Below are 10785 nucleotides of genomic sequence, written 5' to 3' on the forward strand. Positions count from 1 at the left end.
GGTCTGCTTGTGCTCCCAGGGGGTTAATGCACGGTTGTGGGGTCTGGTTATACCCTGGTGGGGTTAATGCACAGTTGTGGGGTCTGGTAGTTCCCTGGGGGGGGGGGGGGGGGTCATGCACAGTTGTGAGGTCTACTTGTGCTCCCAGGGGGTTAATGCACAGTTGTCGGGTCTGGTTGTGCACCAGGGGGTTAATGTATGGTTGTTGGGTCTGGTTGTTCCCCAGGGGGTCATACACAGTTGTAAGGTCTGCTTGTGCTCCCAGGGGGTTAATGCACGATTCTGGGGTCTGGTTGTTCCCCGGGGGGGCGTTCATGCACAGTTGTGAGGTCTGCTTGTGCTCACAGGAGGTTAATGCATGGTTGTGGGGTCTGGTTGTGCTCCTGGGGGTTAATGCACGCTTACTGGGTCTGGTTAGGCTCCTGGGAGGGAGTTTAATGCACGCTTGTGGGGTCTGTTTGGGTTCCCGGGGGCGATAATGCACGGTTGTGGGGTCTGTCTGGGCTCCGGGGGAGCGATAATGCACGCTTGCGGTTCTGGTTGAGCTCCTGGGAGGGGGGTTAATGCACGCTTGCATTGTCATGGGGTCTGGTTGTGCCCTGGGGGGTAATGCACGGTTGTGGGGTCTGGTTAGGCCCCGGGGGGTTAATGTATGCTTGCGGGGTATGGCAGGGTTCTGGGGGGGGTTAATGCACACTTGCAGGGGTCTGTTTAGGCTCCGGGGGAGGGGCAAGTTAATGCACGCTTGCTGGGTCTGCTTAGGCTCCGGGGGGAAGTTTAATACACGCTTGTGTGGTCTGACTGGGATCCCCGGGGGGGGGGTAATGCATGTTTGTGGTTCTGGTTGGGCTCCGGGGGGTTAATGTACGCTTGCGGCATCTGGTTGGGCCCCGGGGGGGCGCTAATGCACGCTTGCGGGGTCTGGTTGGGCTCTGGGGGGATTAATGCACTATTGCGGCGTCCGGTTTGGATAATTTTGTTTGAGTGGCTTGGGGACTTGATGCTTGGGTGAGGGGGTATTTGGTGGGGCTTGTGCTCGAGGAGGGCCCGTCTGCATCTGTTGTGACTTGAAGGGGGGGGGATTGTTTTTGGGGTAGGCGCTCGACTGGTAGGGGTTTATGATTGGGGGAGAGGTGCCGTCTTGCGAGGGCTTATGCTTGGTGGGGGGGGTTATGCTGAGGAAGCTGTACTTCCGATGAAGCTTATGGTGGGGGGGTGGAGGTCCGATGGTGTTTATGCTTGAGCTTGAGGGGGTGGGCGTCTTATTGGTTGTTTATGCTGGGGGGGGGGGGGGAGTGGATGTCCGATGAGGGTTTATGCTGGGGGGAGGAAGTGGATGTCCGATGAGGGTTTATGCTGTAACACGCACCTCCGTTTTCCCCAAAAATTTTTTTGGGAAAAAAGTGCGTCTTACAAAGCGGAAAATACGGTACATGTACAGTAGGCTGCACACACTATACTAATTGTATTTGTGACAGACATCTATATATCTACCTATTCTATTTGTATTTACTGTATGTAATCCATCTCTTCTATCCTGTCTGCTCCTGCAGTGATTTTACAGTGCATGGCAGATGAATTGCTGGCTTTTCTTGTATCTGTCTATGTAATATAAATACATGTGTGTGTCACTGACATCTACATATACAGTACAGACTAAAAGTTTGTACACACCTCATTCAAAGAGTTTTCTTTATTTTCATGACTATGAAAATTGTAGATTCACTCTGAGGGCATCAAAACTGAATTAACATGTGGAATTATATAATTAACAAAAAAGTGTGAAACAACTGAAAATATGTCTTATATTCTAGGTTCTTCAAAGTAGACACTGTTATGAATGGGTCACAGAGGAGGATGGCAGGAATAGGCAAAGCCACCAGGAAACCAGAGAGGTTGGTAACTCAGCGGATTGCAGACCCCTGATCCTAACAACACAACTAGCAGTAGCCGTGGAGCGTTCCTACGATGCCGTAGACGCCTCGGCACAACCGGAGAAGTAACTAAGCCTAAAGCCAGAAAGGTGAAATCTAAACTGCCCCGGAGCAGATCCCAAAGGAATACACAGTCCCCAAAACATATATTGTCGGTGAGACAAGATGAAACACAAACACAGGCAGAAAATAGACTGAGCAAAGGATGGGGCCCAAACTGTCTAGATAGGGCAGGACAGAAAAGATACTGTCTGCAATCGCGCAAAAACCCTAAAAAATCTAACACATCTGATGTACAAAAAAACCTGATGCCACACGACCTCACCCCCGCTAGATCAGCACTCTGGTGTGAAGTGGAAGCAAAGCAAAAGATACTAATATAACAGAGGACTGAACAAACTAGCACAAGCTATAACATATGGAGTGGGTCCCAGCACTGCCCCCAGCAGGGAGTACGCTGAACCCTTGCAAAAAAAAAAAAGGCACAACCAGATTAGATGCAAAGGATTAGCCAAAGAATCACTTAACTGAACCATGCAGATCAGGCAGGAGACTGAAGAGCTCAAAATGAACAAGGAGGAAATCACCAGCACCAGGGAAGCCTGCTCACATATGCTTCCAGCCATCAATCACAGATTCCGAATCATCGTCGTCAGGTGGCAAACTTCCATCAAACTGGCCCGCTCCACTACTCCCAGTAACCACCAGAGGAAGCTCCAGCTCAGAAGTCCGAGCAAGGGAATTCACAACAGTACCCCTTCCTTGAGGGGTCACCGAACCCTCATCCACACCACCAGGCCGATGAGGATGGAAACCCAAAGTTACAGAAGAAAGGAAACATCAAAGTGGCAGAACTAGCCCTATTGTTTGGCGCAAATTTGGCCAAGGGCAAAAATGAGACCCAACCATCCTGATCAGCAGATTTGAAACATCTCAAATAGGACTCCAAAGTCTGGTTTGTTCTCTCAGTCTGCCCATTGGTCTGAGGATGAAATGCAGAGGAGAAAGACAACTGAATTCCCAGTTTGGAACAAAAAGCTCTCCAAAATCTGGAAACAAGCTGGACTCCTCTATCCGACACAATGTTCTCAGGAATCCCATGCAAACGAACCACCTGTTGTAAAAAGAAGGGGCACCAACTCAGAAGAAGATGGCAACTTTGGGAGTGGTACAAGATGGATCATCTTAGAAAATCTATCACAGATCACCCAGATAAGTCATTCTCTAAGAGACAGGGAGATCAGAAATAAAATTCATTGAGATATGGATCCATGGCCTCCTGGGTACTGGCAGGGGCATCTGTTATGATTGAGTCACCGTAGGAGGCAGACACAAAAATAGAAGTTACGTCCAGAAAACCAGAGAAGTTGGCAACTATCAGATTGCAGACCCCTGAACCTATCAACACAACTAGCCGTAGCCGTGGGGGGTTCCTACGGTACCCTAGACCCCTCGATCACAGCCGGAGAGCTAAATAGCCTAAAGACAGAAAAGGAAATCTAAACTGCCCCAGAGCAGACCTCAAAGTAAAAGGCAGCCCCCAACATATAATGACGGTGAAGCAAGATGAAAAAACACACAGATAGAAAGATAGGCTGAGCAAACGATGGGGCCCAAGCTAACTAAACAGAACAGGAAAGGAACTTTGCTGTCTGCAATCTGCCAAAACCCTATCAAAGACAAAGCCAACAAGCTGATATGGAAAAAGACCCTGAAGCAGCTAGGCTTCAAAAACTAAATCAGCACTCAGGTATTTTCAGAAGACAGAGCTAAAGGAATTCCGCTCACCCCAGCAGGGAATGGCAGAAATCCAGAAAAACAAAGCAAAACAAAGTCAAAGCACAAATGCAAAAAGCCGAGCAGAAAACTTAGCTTTAGAAGAGCAGGAATTCAGACTGGTCTCCAAGGATCCCACAGAGAAATCACCCGCAGGGCAGAAGGGCGTCGGCAGCCTTATATCCAGTCAGTAACTCCACTCAGCCAGTCATCATCATCAAGCTCAGGTGTTTGATAATCAGGCTCACTACCTTTCTTCACCAGAAGAGGGAGTTCCTCGGGCCTCAGTAGTGAAGGGGAAAATGAACTCGCAACAGGCATCAACAAACCACTAGCACGAGAACAGGGCTTGGACCGAGAACAAGTCCCACAGGACTGCACAAAATTCCTGACACCACGAGATAAGGCAGGCCACCAAAAAGACCGACTCACCAAATCTCTGGTACCAAAGATACCTGGATGACCAGCCAACGCGGAGCAATGAATTTCAGACATTACTCTTCTTCTCCACTGGTCAGGGACATACAATTTCCCCATAGGGCATTGTTCAGGTTTATCCTCCTGAAATTCCCCCAGGGCGTGTTTTAAATCGGGAGAGATGGCGGAAAGAACTACACCCTCATTTAGAATGGTAGTAGGCTCGGTCACATCAAGAGAATCCACAAAGAAACTCCTAGAAAGGGCGTCCGCCTTAACATTCTTAGTGCCCGGAAGAAAGGAGACCACAAAATTAAAACACGTGAAAAACAAGGCCCACCTAGCCTGTCTAGGATTCAAGCGCTTGGCTGATTCAAGATAAATCAAATTCTTGTGATCGGTCAGGACCACAACTTGATGTCTAGCTCCCTCCAACCAATGTCTCCACTCCTCAAATGCCCACTTCATGGCCAATAATTCCCGATTCTCCACGTCATAGTTACGTTCAGATGGAGAATATTTACGAGAAAAGAAGGCACAGGGATTCATCTTAGAGGTTACCGAATCTCTTTGAGACAAAATGGCTCCTGCACCAATCTCAGAAGCATCTATCCACCTGAAATGGGAGTGGAACATCAGGATGCTGTAGAACCGGAGCAGAAGTGAATCTCTGCTTAATCTCCTGAAATGCCGAGACTGCCTCTGGAGACCAATTCACCACATCAGCGCCCTTTTTGGTCAAATCCGTCAGAGGTTTAACAATACCATAAAAATTACTTATAAATTTACGGTAGAAATTGGCAAAACCCAAAAACTTCTGAACAGCCTTCAGAGAAATGGGCTGAATCCAATCATAAATGGCCTGTACCTTGGCGAGGTCCATTTCAATAGCAGACGGGGACAAAATGAATCCCAAAACCAAAATCCTCTGTACACCAAAAAAAACTTTGATCCCTTAACATAGAGTATTTTCCCTCAAAATCCGGAACACAGTCCGGACATGTTCCACATGAGAATCCCAATCACTGGAAAAAGTCAAAATATCCAGATAAGTGATCAAAAACTTATCTACAGAGTCCCGGAAAATATTGTTCATAAAAGATTGGAAGACGGAAGGGGCATTAGTGAGCCCAAAGGGCATCACCAGGAGCTAAAAATGTCCCTCTGGAGTATTAAACGCCGTCTTCCATTCATCCCCGTGCTTGATGCGAATAAGATTATACGCCCCCTGAGGTTGTTTGGTAAACCAACAAGCACTTTTAACTCTGGAAAATAAATCAGAAATCAGGGGTAACGGATAGTGATATTTAACAGTGATTTTGTTAAGGGAACGATAGTCAATACATGGCCTCAATGAGCCATCTTTTTGGCTACAAAAAAACCAGCACCCAAAGGTGAAGAGGATGGTCTGATATGACCCTTCTCCAATGATTCCTTAATATAAGATCGCATAGCATCATGTTCAGGTACCGATAAGTTGAAAAGCCAACCCTTGGGAAATTTACAACCGGGCATTAACTCAATTGCGCAGTCATAACTCCTATGAAGAGGCAAAGACGCGAACTTACTCTCACTAAATACATCAGAAAAATCAGCCAAATGGTCAGGAACATCTTGAGACTGGGGCGAGGTGGCAAAAACAGGAGTGTCACTAAGAACACATTGACATTTCCAGGATCTGTTTATAAGATTGACAGGATACAGCCATTAATTCACAAGATATAAATGGTGACTGGGATGAGAAAAAGGATGAATAGGATACAGTAAAAAAGGTCTTGTCTCCCTGATGTGTTGGATGGGTGAGGGCGGAACTTGTTATATTAAAGTTGACGGTGTTTTGGTTACTCCTGGGTCTGCGGGGCTTCACCACGTGGTTCTCTTTGACCCCTAGGATCCCCCCTAACTTTTCAGCGGGTATCTGGCCCTCCGGCTAAGTCCGGACAAGGCTTATTAAGCCAACTTCTATCTGAGCATTTAACTTATTCTTAGCCTTTATCCTTTCACTTTTCTATTATAAACCTATTTGCTTTGAGCTTACTGTATTTCTTTAAAAACTTTTAATTTACCCCATACTTTTCTCTCGCTTCTCCTCCTCCCCCCCCCCCCCCCCCCCCCACTGGGCAATGTCTCTCAGTTCGCAATCAGAGCTGAAAATAGGCGTGCTAAATGTGAAGGGTCTTCACGATGCAGGTAAAAGGTCAATCATGTTTAACCATCTGAAGTCTAACCTGATTCATTTTGCCTTCCTCCAGGAAACTCACCTATGCGCGGCCAAACTGTTCAAGCTTACGAATCAATTGTACCCCACGGCGTATCATGTCTTTTCGACAGATACCAAGTCATGTGGTACCAGTATAGTGGTGGCGCGCTTTGTTCCGTGGGAGTTTGGGGAGTCTCGTAGTGATGATGCAGGCAGGATGCTGTTGGTGAAGGGTAAGTGCCTCTCAGACATACACTTTTGCTTTGCTATACCTCCCAAACACTGGTCAGATATCTACGCTAGTGAATTTTTTGGAACATGTTGATGATTTTGCTGAGGAGACTCTGATACTGGGTGGCGACTTTAATGTGGCTCTGGAGCCTGCCCTTGACACATCTGTAGGGAAAACATTGGTGTCTGATGCTGCCTTATGCAGACTGCGGTGTACCTTACACGATCATCAATTACTGGACACTTGGCGCATGTTACATCCTGAGATAAAGACTTTTCATTCTATTCTACAGCTCATGATACATACTCCAGACTTGACTATTTTTTTTTTATACATGCTGATCTTGCACGACTGTGGCGTGCAGACATTGACGCTATAACATTCTTGGATCACGCTCTGGTGACTATCTCGGTCTCCCTCTTCTCTCCGGTTCCCAGGCAATATCAATGGAAACTGAACACTTCTTTACTAGATGATCCTGTGGTGTTCAGAGAGGTTACAGAGACTTTAACTGAATATTTTGCCCTAAACGTTACGGGATACTCCTCCCCGACCATGGTCTGGGAGGCACATAAATGTGTCATAAGAGGTGTGCTTATAAAACACGGAGCTAGATTAAAAATAGGGAGGCTGAGATTTCTGATCTGTTGACACGACTCAGGGACCTAGAAACGCGCCACAAAAGGACTCTGACAGTTGACGTGAGAGACTCACTGCTCACAGATGCCAGTTGTTTAAAATGAATGTACTGCCCAGAATTCTATACTATCTACAGTCTTTGCCTATTAAAATACAATCTTCCTTTTTTAAGTCGATCAATAGGATCCAAACTACATTCATATGGAATGGAAGAGGTTCACGACTTAGACGTTCGGTGTTATGTAGGCCTAGGGTGGAGTGGGTCTCCCTGACATTAAGTTGTATCATCTGGCGAGTCGCCTCACACGGGTTGTAGACTGGCGTAAAAATGGGGAAAATAAATTATGGGTACAGATCGAACAGAGCTTTACCCCCTGCCCCCTACATTCTCTCCCTTGGGTGGCGATAAAGGACCTGGAAGGCATCCTATCATAGGGCCTACATTATATAGTTGTGACAGTTACTTGATACGATCAACAGTAATCCCTAATGACTCGGCACTCACACCAATACTAAGTCACCCGACCTTTAAACCAAGTGTTTCAGACCCAATATTCAAGTCATGGATCGAGGAAGGAATTGACAGAGTGGAGAGTTGGGGTGATGGGGATAAGTGTCCATCAATTGAATCTCTTGGAGCTATGTCTGCTCCAGTCCCTCTTGGGTTTTGGAGATGCTTACAGCTCAAACACTTTTTTTTAGTAGGCTCCCTCCTAAAAATAGGTTTTGTAAAACTAGAACCCTATTTGAAAATATCTGCATTGGTTCTGGCACATATAGACATGCTTTGTCTAGAATATACGCAATGATAATCTCGTCGCCAGAACAGACACCGCCCCCTTACATGACACAGTGGGAGAGCGACTTGGGGCTAGATCTTAACACTGAACAGAGAGCTAGAATTTTCACTCTCGCACATACAACATCAATCAATTCCAGGTTTCAGTAGGCAAGCTATAAATTGTTGACACGCTGGTATAGAGTCTCCACTCACCTTCATAAAATGTTTCCATCCTTAAATCCTTTGTGCTGGAGGTGTGGTGAGGCAGAAGGCTCACTTATTCATATCTTCTGGGAGTGCAGAGCGCTCAATCCCTTTTGGTCTGGGGTTGGTAGCATCATACATAAAGTTACAGATTACGAGGGCGAGTTGGGTCTGGCTCTGTTTTTGCTGCATCACTGCGAGATCCCCACTAACACAGGCATTCTCTTCTAAGATTCCTGATAATGGCGGCTCGCACCTGTATTCCCCTGGCGTGGAAGAGAACAGTATGTCCCTCAGTTGCCTTATGAATCACAAAGGGGAATGACAATGCATATGGAAGATCTAACTGCATCCTTACATGATACCTATGCAAAGTTCAGAGATACTTTGTTGATATTCTAGCCAGCTAAACCATCAGAGGAATATAGATCTTATCGTAGAGAGATTGTATGAACGGTGATTATCAAAAGAAAAGACAGCTAGCATTGAACAGTGGTCGTCCCCCCCCCCCCCCCCCCCGTTACCCTCTCTTATTTTTTTTTTTTTTTTCTTCTTCTCTTCTCTCCTCTTCTTATTAAATTTCTTTATTGAGTAGTTTATCTTCTCTTTCCATCTCTTTTCTTTATTTCTTCTAATACAGTGTAAAGGTGATTAGTTATTTGGTATTGTTTATACACACAATATGTAAGAATATTGATGGTCCTGTCACTGATTTTTATTGCTGTATAGTATTTTATATTGTTCTGATTTTTCTGAAGTAAAACTCCATAAATAAAGAATTATAAAAAAAAAAAAAAACATTAACCACCCCAACTCACCACAGACACAGATTTCCAATCCAAAACAGGATTATGGGTTTGCAACCAAGGAAACCCCAGTACAATATCATGTAAATTATGCAACACCAAAAATTTACAATTCTCTTGATGGTCCGGGGCGACCTGCATTTTCACATGGGCCCAAAACTGGGGTTTATTCTCCGCCAAATGAGTAGCATCAATCCCCCTCAAGGGAATAGGGGTCCGCAGGGGCACCTTGGGGAAACCACAACGTTTGGCAAAGTCAAGATCCATCAGATTCAAAGCTGCTTGCTCCTGAATCAACCAAGGCCTTAGCCGAAAATGTAGACAAGGAGCAGATCGAGGTAACTGCCAATAGAAACTTAGGCTGTACACTGCCCACGGCAAATGAGTGAGCAGAACGTTTTTCTCGTTTAGGGCAGACAGAAATAACATGAGAGGCGACCCCACAAAAGAAACTTATTACGCCTTCTAAACTCTTGATGTTGCGCCCTAGACAAAACCCTATCACATTGCATGGGTTCAGAAATTTGTCCACAAGGCAGCACCGCCTCTCGCGTACCTTTACGTTCACGTAAATGTCGATCAATTTGGAATGGCTAATGACATGGAGTCATTATGACCAGAGGGGACAGGAAATCCCACCATAACATCTTTTACGGTTTCTACCAGACCTTTCCGAAAGAGAGCTGCTAGGGCATCATCATTCCATTTAGTAAGGACCGCCCACTTTAAGGACTTCTGGCAATATAACTCCCATCCTGACCCTTGTTCAATGCCAATAAGGTTTTCTCAGCTTGATCAATAGCATTAGGTTCATCATACAACAACCCCAGGGCCTGAAAAAATGCATCTACATTAGCCAGAATAGGTTAACCAGGTGTCAGAGAAAAAGCCCAATCCTGGGGATCGCCACGCAGCAGGGAGATGACAATTTTAACCTGCTGCACCGAGCTCCCCGATGAATTAGGTTTCAAAGCAAGAAATAGTTTACAGTTATTCTTAAAATTCAAAAATTTTGTCCGATCCCCCGAAAACACATCAGGAGTAGGGATCTTTGGTTCTACAGCAGATGATTGAGCGAGATAGGCAGAAATTCCCCGCACTTCAGCAACGAGCTGCTCAACACGATCGGACAATTGCGTAGTCTCCATTAAGGAAAAAATCCTACGGTCCCAGAGGAAAAGGAGGAAAAAATATATAAAAAAAAAACTCTTGACACTTTTTTTTTTTTTTTTTACAATTCTTTCCTTCTTTTGAGTACCCTAGAGTCTACAGTTTTGGCTGGTGTTTCTGTTATGAATGGGTCACCAAGGAGGATGGCAGGAACAGGCTAAGGCTACTTTCACACTAGAGTCGGCCGACGTACGTCGCTTTGGCGAAAAAACGCATCCTGCAAAGTTGCCCGCAGGATGTGTTTTTTCTCCATAGACTTGCATTAGCGTCGCATTGCGACATATGGCCACACGTCGCATCCGTCGTGCGACGGATGCGTCGTGTTTTGGCGGCCATGATGCACACAAAAACGTTATATGTAACGTTTTTTTTTGTGCGTCGTGTCCGCCATTTTCGACCGCACATGCGCGGCCGAAACTCCGCCCCCTCCTCCCTGGACACTACAATGGGGCAGAGGATGCTTTGAAAAACTGCATCCGCTGCCCCCGTTGTGCAAAACTTTCACAACGTGCGACGGTACGTCGGGACGACGCAGTGCGACGTCCGTCGGCCGACGCTAGTGTGAAAGTAGCCTTAGCCACCAGGAAACCAGAGAGGTTGGTAACTCAGCGGATTGCAGACCCCTG

The sequence above is a fragment of the Dendrobates tinctorius genome, unplaced genomic scaffold (assembly GCF_039654945.1).
Source record: "Dendrobates tinctorius isolate UK_male_01 unplaced genomic scaffold, ASM3965494v1 ptg000014l, whole genome shotgun sequence".
NCBI classification, from domain to species: domain Eukaryota; kingdom Metazoa; phylum Chordata; class Amphibia; order Anura; family Dendrobatidae; genus Dendrobates; species Dendrobates tinctorius.